Source organism: Macaca mulatta, chromosome 19 (genome assembly GCF_049350105.2).
Source record: "Macaca mulatta isolate MMU2019108-1 chromosome 19, T2T-MMU8v2.0, whole genome shotgun sequence".
Lineage (NCBI taxonomy): Eukaryota > Metazoa > Chordata > Mammalia > Primates > Cercopithecidae > Macaca > Macaca mulatta.
The window spans coordinates 25,012,140-25,029,089 of NC_133424.1; positions in this window are offsets into that span (position 1 = coordinate 25,012,140).

Below are 16,950 nucleotides of genomic sequence, written 5' to 3' on the forward strand. Positions count from 1 at the left end.
TTTTGGTACCAGGGTGATGCTGACTTAATAGAATGAATTAGGGAGGGTTCCTTATTTCTCTATCTGGTGGAATAGTGTCTAGAAGATTAGTACCAATTCTTTGAATGTCTGGTAGAATTCTGCTTTGAATCTGTCTGGTCCTGGACTTTTTATTGCTAATTTTTTAAATTACTATTTTAATCTCACTGCTTGTTATTGGTCTGTTCAGGTTATCTAGTTCTTCCTGATTTAAGTTAAGAGGGTTGTATTTTTACAAGAATTTATTCTTCTAGGTTTTCTAATTTATGTGTGTAGAGGTGTTCATAGTAGTCTTGAATGATTTTTTGTATTTCAGTGGTGTCAGTTATCTCCTGTTTCATTTCTCAGTGAGGTTATTTGGATTTTCTCTCTTTTCTTGGTTAATCTTGCTAATGGTCTATCAATTTTATTTATATTTTCAAAGAAGCAGCTTTTTGTTTCATTTATCTTTTGTATTTTTTTGTTTCAATTTCATTTAGTTCTGCTCTGATCTTGGTTATTTCTGTTTTTTCTTCTGGGTTTGGGTTTGGTTTTTTCTTGTTTCTCTAGTTTCTTGTGGTGTGACCTAAGATTGTCTGTTTGTGCTCTTTCAGACTTTTTGATGTAAGCATTTAGGGATATGAACTTTCCTCTTAGCACCACCTTAGCTGTGTCCCAGAGGTTTTGATAGGTTGTGTCATTATTGTCATTCTGTTTGAAGAATTTCTTAATTTTCATATTGATTTGGTTTTTGCCCCAGTGCTTATTCAGGAGCAGGTTATTTAATTTCCGTATATTTACGTGGTTTTGAAATTTCCTTTGGGAGTTGATTTCCAGTTTTATTCTACTGTGGTCTGAGAGTGCTTGGATATAATTTCAATTTTCTTAAATGGTTGAGGCTTATTTTATAACCTATCATATGGTCTGTCTTGGAGAAAGTTCCATACACTGTTGAGTAGAATTGTGTTCTGTAGTTGTTGAATGAAATGTTTTGTGTATGTTAAGTCCATTTTTTTTCCAGGGTATAGTTTAAATCCACTCTTTCTTGGTTGACTTTCTGTCTTGATGGCCTGTCTAGTGCTGTCAGTGGAGTTGAAGTTCCCCACTATTACGTTGTTGCTGTCTATCTCATTTCTTAGGTCTGTTATCAATTGTTTTATAAATTTGGGCCCTCCAGTATTAGGTGGATATATGTTTAGGGTTGTGATGTTTTCCTGTTGGGCCAGCCATTTACCATTATTTAATGCCCCTGTTTGTCTCTTTTAACCACTGTTACTTTAAAGTTTGTTTTGTCTTATATAAGAATAGCTACCCCTGCTTGTTTTTGGTGTCCATTTGCATGAAGCCCCTTTTTCCACCCCTCTAAGTTTATGTGAGTCCTTATGTGCTAGGTGAGTCTCCTGAAGATAGCAGATAGTTGGTTGGTTAGTTCTTATCCATTCTGCAGTTCTAAGTGGAGCATTTAGGCCATTTACATTCAATATTAGTATTGAAATGTGAGGTACCACTGCATTCATTATGCTCTTTGTTGCCTGCGTATTTTGGTGTTTTGTTTTGTGGAAATGGAATCTCACTCTGTCACCCAGGCAGGAGTGCAGTGGTGCCATCTTGGTTCACTGCAACCTCCGCCTCCCAGGTTCAAGCGATTCTCCTGCGTCAGGCTCCCAAGTAGCTGGGAGTAGAGGTGCCCCCAACCACGCACAGCTAATTTTTTTGTACTTAGTAGAGACGGGGATTCACCATATTGGCCAGGCTGGTCCTGAACTCCTGACCTTGTGATCCGCCCGCCATAGCCCCCAAAAGTGCTGAGATTATAGGTGTGGACCACTGCACCTGGCCTTTTTTTTGTTTGTCACTTTTGTTTTTTATCTTGTATTTCTGTTTTATAAATCCTGTTTGATTTATGCTGTAAAGAGATTCTGTTTGGATATGTTTCCAGGATTTGTTTTATGAACTAGAGTTTCTCTTAGCAGATTTTCTATTAGGGGCTTGGTAATGGTGAATTATCTCAATATTTGTCTGAAAATGACTGTATCTTTCCTTATATATGATGCTTAGTTTCATGGCATGGAAAATTCTTGACTGATAATTGTTTTGTTTGAGGAGGCTGTAGTTGGGGCTCCAATCCCTTCTAACTTATAAGGTTTCTGCTGAGAAATCTGCTGTTAATCTGATAGGTTTTCTTTTATACGTTACCTGGTTCTCTCTCACAGCTCTTAAGATTTTTTTGTCTTAACTTTGGATAACCTGATCACAATGTGCTAAGATGAAGATCTTTTTGCTATTAATTTCCCAGCTGTTCTTTGTGCTTCTTATATTTGTTTTTTTTTTTTAAGGTTTTTTTTTTTTTAATTATACTTTAAGTTCTAGGGTACATGTGCATAACGTGCTGGTTTGTTACATATGTATACTTGTGCCGTGTTGGTGTGCTGCACCCATCAACTCGTCATTTACATCAGGTATAACTCCTAATGCAATCCCTCCCTGCTCCCTCCTCCCCATGATAGGCCCCGGTGTGTGATGTTCCCCTTCCCGAGTCCAGGTGATCTCATTGTTCAGGTCACACCTATGAGTGAGAACATGCGGTGTTTGGTTTTCTGTTCTTGTGATAGTTTGCTGAGAATGATGGTTTCCAGTTGCATCCATGTCCCTACAAAGGACACAAACTCATCCTTTTTTATGGCTGCATAGTATTCCATGGTGTATATGTGCCACATTTTCTTAATCCAGTCTGTCACTGATGGACATTTGGGTTGATTCCAAGTCTTTGCTATTGTGAATAGTGCCGCAATAAACCTATGTGTGCATGTGTCTTTATAGCAGCATGATTTAGAATCCTTTGGGTATATACCCAGTAATGGGATGGCTGGGTCATATGGTATTTCTAGTTCTAGATCCTTGAGGAATTGCCATACTGTTTTCCATAGTGGTTGAACTAGTTTACAATCCCACCAACAGTGTAAAAGTGTTCCTGTTTCTCCACATCCTCTCCAGCATCTGTTGTTTCCTGACTTTTGAATGATTGCCATTCTAACTGGCGTGAGATGGTATCTCATTGTGGTTTTGATTTGCATTTCTCTGATGGCCAGTGATAATGAGCATTTTTTCATGTGTCTGTTGGCTGTATGAGTGTCCTCTTTTGAGAAATGTCTATTCATATCCTTTGCCCACTTTTTGATGGGGTTGTTTGTTTTTTTCTTGTAAATTTGTTGGAATTCTTTGTAGGTTCTAGATATTAGCCCTTTGTCTGGTGAGTAGATTGCAAAAATTTTCTCCCATTGTGTAGGTTGCCTGTTCACTCTGAGGGTAGTTTCTTTTGCTGTGCAGAAGCTCTTTAGTTTAATTAGATCCCATTTGTCAATTTTTGCTTTTGTTGCCATTGCTTTTGCTGTTTTAGACATGAAGTCCTTGCCCATGCCTATGTCCTGAATGGTATTACCTAGGTTTTCTTCTAGGGTTTTTATGGTATTAGGTCTAACATTTAAGTCTCTAATCCATCTTGAATTAATTTTCGAATAAGGAGTAAGGAAAGGATCCAGTTTCAGCTTTCTATTTATGGCTAGCCAATTATCCCAGCACCATTTATTAAATAGGGAATCCTTTCCCCATTTCTTGTTTTTCTCAGGTTTATCAAAGATCATTTGGCTGTAGATGTGTGGTATTATTTCTGAGGGCTCTGTTCTGTTCCATGGGTCTATATCTCTGTTTTGGTACCAGTATCATGCTGTTTTGGTTACTGTAGCCTTGTAGTGTAGTTTGAAGTCAGGTAGCATGATGCCTCCAGCTTTGTTCTTTTGACTTAGGATTGTCTTGGCAATGCAGGCTCTTTTTTGGTTCCATACGAACTTTAAAGCTGTTTTTTTCCAATTCTGTGAAGAAACTCATTGGTAGCTTGATGGGGATGGCATTGAATCTTTAAATAACCTTGGGCAGTATGGCCATTTTCATGATATTGATTCTTCCTATCCATGAGCATGGTATGTTCTTCCATTTGTTTATGTCGTCTTTTATTTCACTGAGCGGTGGTTTGTAGTTCTCCTTGAAGAGGTCCTTTACATCCCTTGTAAGTTGGATTCCTAGGTATTTGATTCTCTTTGAAGCAATTGTGAATGGAAGTTCATTCATGATTTGGCTCTCTGTTTGTCTGTTACTGGTGTACAAGAATGCTTGTGATTTTTGCACATTAATTTTGTATCCTGAGACTTTGCTGAAGTTGCTTATCAGCTTAAGGAGATTTTGGGCTGAGACAATGGGGTTTTCTAAATATACAATCATGTCATCTGCAAACAGGGACAATTTGACTTCTTCTTTTCCTAACTAAATACCCTTGATTTCTTTCTCTTTCCTGATTGCCCTAGCCAGAACTTCCAACACTATGTTGAATAGGAGTGGTGAGAGAGGGCATCCCTGTCTTGTGCCAGTTTTCAAAGGGAATTTTTCCAGTTTTTGCCCATTCAGTATGATATTGGCTGTGGGTTTGTAATAAATAGCTCTTATTATTTTGAGGTATGTTCCATCAATACCGAATTTATTGAGCGTTTTTAGCATGAAGGACTGTTGAATTTAGTCAAAGGCCTTTTCTGCATCTATTGAGATAATCATGTGGTTTTTGTCTTTGCTTCTGTTTATATGCTGGATTACATTTATTGATTTGCGTATGTTGAACCACCCTTGCATCCCAGGGATGAAGCCCACTTGATCATGGTGGATAAGCTTTTTGATGTGCTGTTGGATCCGGTTTGGCAGTATTTTATTGAGGATTTTTGCATCGATGTTCATCAGGGATATTGGTCTAAAATTCTCTTTTTTTGTTGTGTCTCTGCCAGGCTTTGGTATCAGGATGATGTTGGCCTCATAAAATGAGTTAGGGAGGATTCCCTCTTTTTCTATTGACTGGAATCGTTTCAGAAGGAATGGTACCAACTCCTCCTTGTACCTCTGGTAGAATTCAGCTGTGAATCCATCTGGTCCTGGATATTTTTGGTTGGTAAGCTATTAATTATTGCCTCAATTTCAGAGCCTGCTATTGGTCTATTCAGGGATTCAGCTTCTTCCTGGTTTAGTCTTGGAAGAGTGTAAGTGTCCAGGAAATTATCCATTTCTTCTAGATTTTCTAGTTTATTTGCGTAGAGGTGTTTATAGTATTCTCTGATGGTAGTTTGTATTTCTGTGGGGTCGGTGGTGATATCCACTTTATCATTTTTTATTGCGTCGATTTGATTCTTCTCTCTTTTCTTCTTTATTAGTCTTGCTAGCGGTCTATCAATTTTGTTGATCTTTTCAAAAAACCAACTCCTGGATTCATTGATTTTTTGGAGAGTTTTTTGTGTCTCTATCTCCTTCAGTTCTGCTCTGATCTTAGTTATTTCTTGCCTTCTGCTAGCTTTCGAATGTGTTTGCTCTTGCTTCTCTAGTTCTTTTAATTGTGATGTTAGAGTGTCAATTGTAGATCTTTCCTGCTTTCTCTTGTGGGCATTTAGTGCTATAAATTTCCCTCTACACACTGCTTTAAATGTGTCCAGAGATTCTGGTATGTTGTATCTTTGTTCTCATTGGTTTCAAAGAACATCTTTATTTCTGCCTTCATTTCATTGTGTACCCAGTAGTCATTCAGGAGCAGGTTGTTCAGTTTCCATGTAGTTGAGCGGTTTTGCTTGAGTTTCTTAGTCCTGAGTTCTAGTTTGATTGCACTGTGGTCTGAGAGACTGTTTGTTATAATTTGTGTTCTTGTACATTTGCTGAGGAGTGCTTTACTTCCAATTATGTGGTCAATTTTGGAATAAGTGCGATGTGGTGCTGAGAAGAATGTATATTCTGTTGATTTGGGGTGGAGAGTTCTGTAGATGTCTATTAGGTCCGCTTGGTGCAGAGATGAGTTCAATTCCTGGATATCCTTGTTAACTTTCTGTCTCGTTGATCTGTCTAATGTTGACAGTGGAGTGTTGAAGTCTCCCATTATTATTGTATGGGAGTCTAAGTCTCTTTGTAAGTCTCTAAGGACTTGCTTTATGAATCTGGGTGCTCCTGTATTGGGTGCATAGATATTTAGGATAGTTAGCTCTTCCTGTTGAATTGATCCCTTTACCATTATGTAATGGCCTTTTTTGTCTCTTTTGATCTTTGATGGTTTAAAGTCTGTTTTATCAGAGACTAGGATTGCAACCCCTGCTTTTTTTTGTTCTCCATTTGCTTGGTAGATCTTCCTGCATCCCTTTATTTTGAGCCTATGTATGTCTCTGCATATGAGATGGGTCTCCTGAATACAGCAGACTGATGGGTCTTGACTCTTTATCTAGTTTGTCAGCCTGTGTCTTTTAATTGGAGCATTTAATCCATTTACATTTAAGGTTAATATTGTTATGTGTGTACTTGATCCTGCCATTATGATATTAACTGGTTATTTTGTTATTTTGCTCGTTAGTTGATGCAGTTTCTTCCTAGCCTCGATGGTCTTTACATTTTGGCATGTTTTTGCAATGGCTGATACCGGTTGTTCCTTTCTATGTTTAGTGCTTCCTTCAGGGTCTCTTGTAAGGCAGGCCTGGTGGTGACAAAATCTCTAAGCATTAGCTTATCTGTAAAGGATTTTATTTCTCCTTCACTTATGAAACTTAGTTTGGCCGGATATGAAATTCTGGGTTTAAAATTCTTTTCTTTAAGAATGTTGAATATTGGCCCCCACTATTCTGGCTTGTAGAGTTTCTGCCGAGAGATCTGCTGTTAGTCTGATGGGCTTCCCTTTGTTGGTAACCCGACCTTTCTCTCTGGCTGCCCTTAAGATTTTTTCCTTCATTTCAACTTTGGTGAATCTGGCAATTATGTGTCTCGGAGTTGCTCTTCTCGAGGAGTATCTTTGTGGCGTTCTCCGTATTTCCTGAATTTGAATATTGGCCTGCCCTACTAGGTTGGGGAAGTTCTCCTGGATGATATCCTGAAGAGTGTTTTCCAACTTGGTTCCATTTTCCCCCTCACTTTCAGGCACCCCAATCAGACGTAGATTTGGTCTTTTTACAGAATCCCATACTTCTTGCAGACTTTGTTCATTTCTTTTTCTTCTTTTTTCTTTAGATTTCTCTTCTCGCTTCATTTCATTCATTTGATCCTCAATCGCTGATACTCTTTCTTCCAGTTGATCGAGTTGGTTACTGAAGCTTGTGCATTTGTCATGTATTTTTCGTGTCATGGTTTTCATCTCTGTCCATTCGTTTGTGGCGTTCTCTGCATTAATTATTCTGGTTATCAATTCTTCCAGTCTTTTTTCAAGCTTTTTAGTTTCTTTGCGCTGGGTACGTAATTCCTCCTTTAGCTCTGAGAAGTTTGATGGACTGAAGTCTTCTTCTCTCATCTCGTCAAAGTCATTCTCCGTCCAGCTTTGATCCGTTGCTGGCAATGAGCTGCGTTCCTTTGGAGGGGGAGATGCGCTCTTATTTTTTGAATTTCTTCCTGGAGGCTTTGTTTACCTACTTAAGTCTCAGCAATGGCGGGCACCCCTCCTCCAGCCTCACTGCTGGCTTGCAGTTAGATCTCAGACTGCTGTGCTAGCAATGAGGGAGGCTCTGTGGGCGTGGGACCCTCCCGGCCACATGTGGGATATAATCTCCCACTGTGTGGTTTGCTAAGACCCTTGGTAAAGCGCAGTATTAGGGTGGGAGTTACCTGATTTTCCAGGTGTTGTGTGTCTCAGTTTCTAAAGGGATTCCCTTCCCCCTTGCGCTTCCCAGGTGAGGCGATGCCTCGCCCTGCTTCAGCTCTGGCTGGTCGGGCTGCAGCAGCTGACCAGCACCGATTGTCTGGCGCTCCCCAGTGAGATGAACCCGGTACCTCAGTTGAAAATGCAGAAATCACCCATCTTCTGTGTCGCTCGCACTGGGAGCTGGAGGCTGGAGCTGTCCCTATTTGGCCATCTTGCTTGCACCCCCCACCAAGCTATTTCAATTTTAAAAAGTGAAGAGTAGGGAGGGGTTTTTAACGTTTTATTTCTTTCTATTCAGTTTATCTTATGCCATACAACAATGGAATAAAGTGTGGTGTCTGTCCTAATGATATTTATGGTGTGGTGATACAGAAATATCTATGCTTCCAAGCAAGAGATGAAAAATTATGATCTCCCCAAAACAGAGAAACAAGTGCTACCTGGAGCCCAAAGAGATGTTCAGGTTACGTCTGTCAGAATTGATACTGTACAAGAGAACCATCTTTGGAGAAGTGTGGTTCACCTGAGATTTTGGTGACCCATATGGATGACATCAGAGACAGGAGTTACACCAAATGAGCATCCCAATAAGATTTTCATGTATGATTGTCTTAGAAGATGGTGGCCCAACTCAGAAGATGACTGTGCCGCCAAGTAAGACAGATATTTTTTTCTCAGGAGCAGAAATCTCAAAGTAGGAGACGGCCACTCACTGAGCAGTCAAAGCATGCCCTGATGGAACTCTCTGGGGGTCAGACTGCACACTGTCTCCCTGAGTTGCATAAAGCACAGAACAGCATGCTGCATTACAGTTTCCAGTGTGCACCAACTCAGCAGAAAACACATCAATGTCTATTTTGTTTCAAAAATACTTTGCTATGAAAAAAAGTGAATATAGTAGAAACCCAAGAACTACCGAGGAGTAGGGAGTAAGTCTGTCATCAGTAGTATTTAAATGCTGACTAGACACATACTCTGTGGAAATAAGTTTCACTGTTTGGGAAAGGAGTAAAATCTTTTTCTTGGGCACTGACATATCTAGTGAAGAGCGTAGCATACGGTAGGTAAACAGCAACTTCTGTTTACTAAATAAACTTTATTTTCACAGATTACTGGTGAAGCAAAATATTGATACATCTCCAAGACATGAAGGGTATCACAAGACCACTCATGTTCTTTATGGGGTTTCAATTATGAAATGAGTTGAAAAATCTGGCTACAAAAGGAGTTTTAATCCTTCTAAGTAGCATCAGAACTGTTATGATGTGCTTAAGCCATGGTGACAGTCCTAGCTTGGTTCCTACCCAAAGTCTCTTCTCATGAATCCTATGCTTACAGGTCAAATAGATAAAGCATCCCTAGATCAAACACAAACTTCAACACTCTTAACATGTAGGTGTAAATCTCATCTGAAAACCATTCAAAAGCTCAGGTTATTTACAAGAAATCTTTGCCTTTTAGTATCAATAAAAGAAAAGAAGGAAAAGAATAAGAGAAAGGCATTTAATTATTTTCATAGTTAAAAATATAACATTGGTTTCTCAGTTACATAAGTACTTTTCTTGCTTCATCTGTGCCATAATTTTTAACCAACTAAAACACATTACAAGTAGAGAAATAGCTAAAATCATGGAAAACATATACATAACTCTTTAAAGAGTAGGAAACATTCCCTGTTCATATACAATGCTTAATCCAGCATTCCAATCTCACTGAGGCACCAACATCCACGCTGTTCTCTGAAAAGCATTCTTTTTCCTTCTGTCACCTATTCTTCAGATACTAGCTCAAATGTCACTTCCACGGGTCACCTTCTTCCTGGTATCCTCCATTCCTCTCCCATACAAAAAGGCCAAACTTTATGTTGGGGTGATCAGACCCAACACTACATCTTGGGGGTGACAAAATTCGGCTGAGTCAAAGGATTGAGAAAAAGACTGAGGAAAAAGTGGGACACCAGGGGGCCATCTCTATCGTGGAGGCTGCGAAGGCCTTGTTTAGCCCATGGTGTTTATTGCTAATCCATCAAAGAAATAGGTGGTGAGAATGTGGAGATCAAAAGATGAGGTACATGATCTATAGCTGCGATGGTTTAATATTTATATGGAATATGTTCTGCTACTTGAGATAATGGGAATAGGAGCCTAGGAAGGCCAGAAGGAGCCAGCAAGTCTAGACACATTCCAGAGGACATTATGCAAGCCCTGCCTCAGCTTCCCTCCCAACACTCAGCTTTTTCCCAACATGCTCCCCTTCTGTTTTTGTAAAAGAAGGTATCATTATTACTATCATTATTACTAGCTATCATTACCAGCATAAAAGGTGGCCTCTTTTAATTGAGCAAGGCGATTGCAGGTTTTTGTAGCCCTTAATTGATGGTTGGTGATCCAGCTTTATTTTTCTTAGCCCTTATCCAAACTGGAGTCGCTCTGGCTTGAATGCTTCCTATAAATCTCCCCTTTCCCTTTTACAAGAGGACCCTTAATCCGAGGCGTTGCAGAAGGATGAAGGTCCATCTTCTGTAATTTCTTCGTGCTGTATAGGGGTGATGATATTCCTGCCTAACTATCAGCATTTCTTGTATTCAAGGCAGAGAGGAGCTGAGTCAGAAAGCATTGGTCCATTAATCATCATGACTCCAGTCGGTCCTCATTCCATCTTCACATTCAGATTCAATTGTTTCATGGCTCATATTGGGGAAATCCGGTCCATGGTTGGGATCCATGTGTCCCTCCAGTCTCCCATTCAATGGTCATACACATCTTGAGGGCGTCCACATGGTTTGTTCATCTCCTGCAAAAGCAAAAGCATACCCTCACCCCTACTTTAGTAAATCTACTGAAACAGAAGCAAAAACTTTTGTCGTTGTGACCGGGAGGCCACTGATAATGAGAAACAGACCTTTTCTGATTAACAGAAGGTATAGAGAAAGCAAATTGAGGCTTTTCAAACCTTCAATTCGCACTGTACAGGTAGGTCCACTAGATGCTGTGGCTCACGATAGATCTTTAGATGCTTGGTGGGCACCCACATAGGCATCTGATTGTCACTTAGAGAGACACAAGCAAATCCCCTTCCCTATAAAATTATCTTTAGGCAGGGATCGGAGGATGTAGGCTCAGAGGTAAGGAGAATTTTGGGGCCTAATGGCTTCCTGATGTTTGATAGGTGTTCCCTCGGAAGTTAGGAATTCCCTTTTTCTCCATATTGCTGTGGGGACATGGAGGTCTAGGTAAACATACTTAGAGTTTGTATATATATTTATCCTTTTTCATTCTAATTCTAGTGTATCTTGGCTCCTGCTTTTGCTAGGATGTCTCTCTCTAACAAATGAGTGGGTCTTTCAGGCATAATTAAAAAGGTATGTGAAAAGAGTAAAGTTCCCCAGTCACAACTTAGTGGCTGGGAGAAGTATCTAGTGACTGCCTGTCCTATGACCCCTTGGATAGCGACAGATCTGGAGGACAGTTGTCCGGAACAGGAAAGTAAGACTGAGAAGGACACGCCAGTGTCCAGGAGACAGTTAACTTCCTGGACCTCAATGGTCAGGCATACCCGGGGCTGGTGATGGCATGGGCTTGCCTCAGCGGATTTGCGCGCCTCAGTCTCCCAAAATGCTGGGACTACAGGTGCGAGCTACCATGCCCGGATGGCAACTACATTTATTACCAGGACACCTATGTTGTACAGTTCTGGCATACACCAGGTAGCCAATAAACAGCTTTTGATCTAATGCAGGAATAATAAGGTGAAGTTTGTTTTTTTTCTTCTTTAACATGCTGTACTTGTGTCAGATGCAAATAAGACCTCCGGAGTCTGCCTGAAGTAACATAAAATAGAAAACCCTTTCATCAAACAATTACTTGGATGGTGTAACAAGTTAGGTATGAATGTACCACCTTTACCAACTTAGTGAGATGAATGTTTACCATCACATAACAAACACGTGTTTGCCACACTAAGGGCTTAGAGTCTGAATTTCTGATGAGAAATAGAGCGGCATGTAGAAAACCCCAGAGAATGATAGTCCATATATCCATAAGCATCAGTAGCATTTCATTTCTTAAAAGTTTCATACATCCAGCAAATCCTTTAAAAACAAGATATCCTAATATACAGCCAGTTTAGCAATTTTGTTTCTTTCTTTTTTTTTTTTTTTTTTTGAGACCGACTATCTCTCTCTCATCCAGGCTGGACTGCAGTGGCGCGAACTCCGCTCATTGCAAGCTCCGCCTCCTGGGTTCACGCCAATCTCCTGTCTCAGCCTCCCGAGTAGCTGGGACTACAGGCTCCCGCCATCACGACCCGCTATCTTCTTCTTTCTTTCCTTCTCCTCCTCCTCCTCCTCCTTCTCCTTCCCCTTCTTTTCTTCTTCATTTTTTAGTAGAGACGGGGTTTCACCGTGTTACTCAGGATGGTCTTGATTTCCTGACCTCATGATCCGCCCACCTCAGCTTCCCAAAGTGCTGGGATTACAGGCGTGAGCCACCCTGCCCGGCCAGAAATATTTTTCAGACTGATAAGACAGTGCAGCTTCGTTTACCTGAAATGGAGCACAAGTTCTTTTTGAAGGAATTCATACCCATTCCTGCGGAAGTTCTGGGACTCTTGAAGGCAGCACAGAACTAAGCGTTCTTTTGTGTGTGTTTCCAAAGAGATTTTAGCCAAGACTTTGGTCTCTAACAGACTCACTGATTAAAATATGGTTTAGAAACGATACCTGCCTACTTGAAAAAGCATCAAATCTACAGAATGCTTTTCATGGGTGTAAAAAATGAAAGCAAAATCACATTCTTCTTTTTGCAATTCACTTTTTCTCACCTTCCACTTCTATTAAATATACTTCAGCATCATTGTGCATAGGTTCAGAGACCACTACATTTCTAAAAAAGGAAAAAACTCTCAAATATATGGGGATGCACTGGCAATCTTGCCTTTGCAGAGATCATTTTTGTTTCCTCCAGACAGAAGTGTCTCACTATTTTCAGCTTTCTTACCTAACAGGAAAACTGTTTCCATTGACTTTGAAAGGGCTAAACTTAAATCTAAACTCATAAACAAGAACGAGGGTTCAACTTTTTATTAATGAAAATCCCAGACAGGTTTTTCAACCTACCAAATAGTTACACTTTTTATTCACCCTTCTCTCTCTCTCCATAACCACTAACATTACCACCCACAAAAGAAGAAGAAAATCCCTCCAACGTTCCCCCAATGTGTGCTGTTGCTAGCTTGGAAGCTGCGTAGAGTTTTGTAATGGAGTGTGAACTGCTGCCCCGGATCTGGGCTCCTGTTCTACCTCCTAACCAGTAAGGAGAGAGGGAGGACAAATCCGCTGAGCAGGAAAAAAGTCTTTCCTCCTCATTATAACCTTTCAGGGATGCAGCGTTGAGGAGCGTGGCCATGGCACGGGGCCGCTACCAAGTCGCCCAATGGCCAGCTCGTTCTGCGCCGAGCTGGGTCCCCGCGCACTGCATGTCTCCGCCCTGCCTGGAAAGGAAGTGGTCCCACCAGGCAGTGGAATCGGACGCCGCGCACCGTCCTCATCCTTGGCCAGGGAGCAGGGCACATCCTCGATGTGCCCTCGGCCCAGAAAACGCGCCGCTTCCCAGGGAGGGCGTTGGCAAAGGGAAGGACCTCCCCTGCTTCTTAGCAAACATTAGGGTTGCGATTTCCTAAGAGATGCGAGTGGGATGTGGGGAGGGGACCTAGGCGAGGCTGGTGCTGGGGGCAGAGGAAGCCACAGTATGATGAGGGCTGATGTGGGAGGAGGAAGGGAAGCACTGGAACTAGCCACAAATTGTTCCAGCGGGAGAAGCCCCCCTTGCCTTTTTCCTGGACTCACAGTGGCTCCTGGCTCCCAGCCCCCGACTCACGCAAGGAAGGTGCACGCCACACTGATGGATCCCATCTGTTGGATGGATCCCCTCCAACAGAAGGGAGAGGAACGATAGGCGCCCCCATGGTAAGGCCCTGGCACCCTTCTTTCCTGAGCGCCTTAGGTGGTAGTCGGCCACACCACAACCGCCAGCCAGGAAAAGGCCAGGGTGGAAGGGTGCCTGCTGCCCCCTCGATGCCAGTGTCCTCTGCCCAGGAAGATCAAATCCACAGAGTAGCGTGCGGCAGGGGCTTCTACCAAATACCCTGGTGAGAGCACCCCGGGAGGCCACCTCATGACTGGCACCCCCAGTGCTTTGTGGCTTCAGGGGAAAGCAGAAACTCTAGTTTCCAGGCTTCCCTTCCAGAAAGGGCTTGGAAAGACCACAGGAGGAAAGTTCCTCATTCCACAGGGGAAGGATGCTGGGAGACAGAGGGCAGAAGATGGTGAGCAGCGTCGGGAAGATGTTTCTGGCATTCAAGGCTGCACCTTCCGAGTCCTGGCGGTACTATAACAAATGAATTCACCCCATTATTCCGGGAGGCCAAGGCAGGCAGAGCACTTGGGCCCAGAAATTTCAGATCAGCCTGGACAACGCGGTGAGACCCCGTCACTATAAAAAACATTTAGTCAGGTGTGATGCGCCACGCCTGTATTCCCAGCTACTCGGGAGGCTGAGGTGAGATGAACTCTTGAGACTACAGAGTCATAATCTTGTGCCACTGCACTTCAATCTAGGTGATAGAGCAAGACCCTTTCTCATTAAATAAATAAATAAATAAATAAATAAATAAATAAATAAATAAACAAACTCTGCCGCCGGGGTTGGGCCGGATTCCTACCCTCCACAAGCTAATATAGATGCACATCACGTCTTGCTAGCACAGTGCTGCAGAGGCTGCCACTACGTGCGCTGGATGCTGATTGGCATGGGCAAGTGGCTCTGTAAGAGGAGTAGTAGCAGTGGAGGAGTGGAGATAGGGAAGAGGAAAAAAGAAGGGGAGAAGTAAATGAGAAGAGGAAAAGGAAGACAGAAAAAGGGAGGAGGAAACAAGAAGAACAAGAGCAGAGGAGGAGAAAATGAGAAAAAGATAGTAAGAACAGAGGAAGTGGAGAAAAAAAATCAGAGGGGGACAATGGAACCAGGAGAAGAGAGGAGGAAAAGGAAGCTGGGACAAAGAGAGGAGAAGGAGAGAGGAGGAAGAAAAGAGAAGGAGGAGGAGGAGGAAAAGAGAAGGAGGAGGAGGAGGAAAAGAGAAGGAGGCAAAGAGGAGGACTAGAAGGAGAGGAGGAGAGTAAAAGGAGGGAAGGAGGAAGCGGAGTAGGAGAGAAAGAGGAGAAGAAGGATGGGAGGAGAAGGATGAAGAGGAAAAGAAAAGGAAGAGAGGGAGTAAAGGAAGAGATGAGAAGGAGGAGAGGAGAAGGAGGAGAGAAAAAGAGAGGAGCAGAGGAGAGGAGGATGAGGAGAAAAAGGAGGAGGGGAGAAGGAGAAGAGCAGGAGGAGAAGAGGGAGAAAAGGAAGAGAGGAGGAGGAGGGGAGGAGGAGGATGAGAGGAGGAAATAAACAGGGAAGAAGGAGAGAAGGAGAAGAAGGAGGAAGTAGGGGAGGATGGGAGGAGGAGAGGAAGAGGAGAAGGAGGAGGAGAGGAAAAGGAGAAGTAGGAAAGGAGATGGAGGGGAAGGAGGAGGAGAAGAGGAAAGGAAAAGAAGGAGAAGAGAAGAAGAGGAGGAGGAGGAGCAGGAGAGGAGAAGGAGAGGAAAAGGAGGAGAGGGGAAAATAGGAAAATAAGTAGAAGAGGAGGAGGAGGTGGAGGAGGAGAGGAGAAGAAGGAAGAGAGGAGGAGGAAGAGGAGAGAGAAGGAGGTGGAGAGGAGAAATGGAGGCGGAATAGGAGAGAAGTAGGAGGAGGGAAAAAGAAGAAGGAGGGGAGGATGAGAGGAGAAGGAGGAGCAGGAGAAGAGCAGATGGAGAGGAGAAAAAGGCAAGGAGGAAGAGAGAAGGAGGAGGAGAGGAGGAGAAAAGGGGGGAGGAGATTGGGGGGACTAGGAGAGGAGAAAAAGGAGGAGGAGAGTAGAAAGAGGAGTAGGAGGAGGACAGGAGAAGAAGGAGGAGGAAAAGGAGAGCAGGAGAGGAGAAGGAGGAGGAGTGGAGGAGGAAGAGGAAACATGGAGAAGGAGGAGGGGAGAAGTAGGAAAAGCAGAGGAGGAAGAGAGGAAAAGAAGGAGTGGAGGAGGAAGAGGAGATGAAGAGAGGAAGAGAAGGAGGAGAGAAATTGCAGGAGGAGGAGAGGAGGAGGGAGGAGAGGGAGACGAGAAGGAGGAGTAGGAGGAGAAAAGGAGAGAAGAAGGAAAGGACGAGGAAGAGGAGAGAAGGAGGAGGAGAGGAGGAGGAAGAAAAGGAAAGGAGGAGAGGAGAAGAGGAGGAGTTGAGGAGAGGAGGCTGAGAAGGAGTAGGAGAGGAGGCAAAGTAAAAGATGAGTAGTAGTAGGACGAAAGGTTTAGGGGGAAAAGGAGGAGAGCAGAATGAGGAGGAGAAGAGGATATGAGGAGGAACAGAGTAGGAGATGAAAAAAAGGAGGAGGAGAAGAAGAGAAGGAGGAGGAGGATGAGAGCAGAAGGAGAGGAGAAGGAGGAGGAAAGGAGAAAGAGGAGAAAGAAAGTAGAAGGAGGGGGAGGAGGAAGAAAAGAGTAGGAGGAGAGGAGGATGAAATAAAGGATAAAATGAGAGGAGGAGGAGAGGAGAAATGGAGGAGGACCAGTGGAAGAGGAGGAAGAGAGGAGGAGGAAGAGGAAATGGAGAAGAGGAGAAGAGGAGAAGTGGGAGGAACAGTGGAGGAGGAGGAGAGGAGGAGAAGGAGGAGGGGAGAAAGAGGAGAAGAAGAGAAGTAGGAGAAGGGGAGAAGGAGGAGGAGAAAAAGAAAAGGAAGAGGGGGGAAAGGAGAAGGAGGAGGACTAGAGGAGGAAGAGGAGAGAAGGAGGAGGAGAGAAAGATGAGGGAAGAAAAGGAGAGGAGGAGGAAGAGAGAAAGAGGAGAAGATGAGGAGAGGAGGAAGAGGAGGAGACAAAGAGGAGAAGAGGAGAAAAAGGGGGAGGAGGGGAGGAGTAGAGAGGAAGAGGAGAGGAGGAGAGGAGGAGAAGGATGAGGGGAGGAGCAGAAGAGGAAGAGGAAAGGAGAAGATGGAAAGAAGGAAGAGAAAAGGAGGAGATGAAAAAAGTTATTAATTTGTGGTGTTTAGTAATGATGACTATTTTCATGGCTTTTGGATTAAAGTTTAAACTCAATAGGAGAGATGGGCACAAAGATCCAGATAATTTCAGAGCTCAATTTCAGAGCTAAAAAAAAAGATATGTGGTAATACACCTGTGGACATTGTCAATGCAAA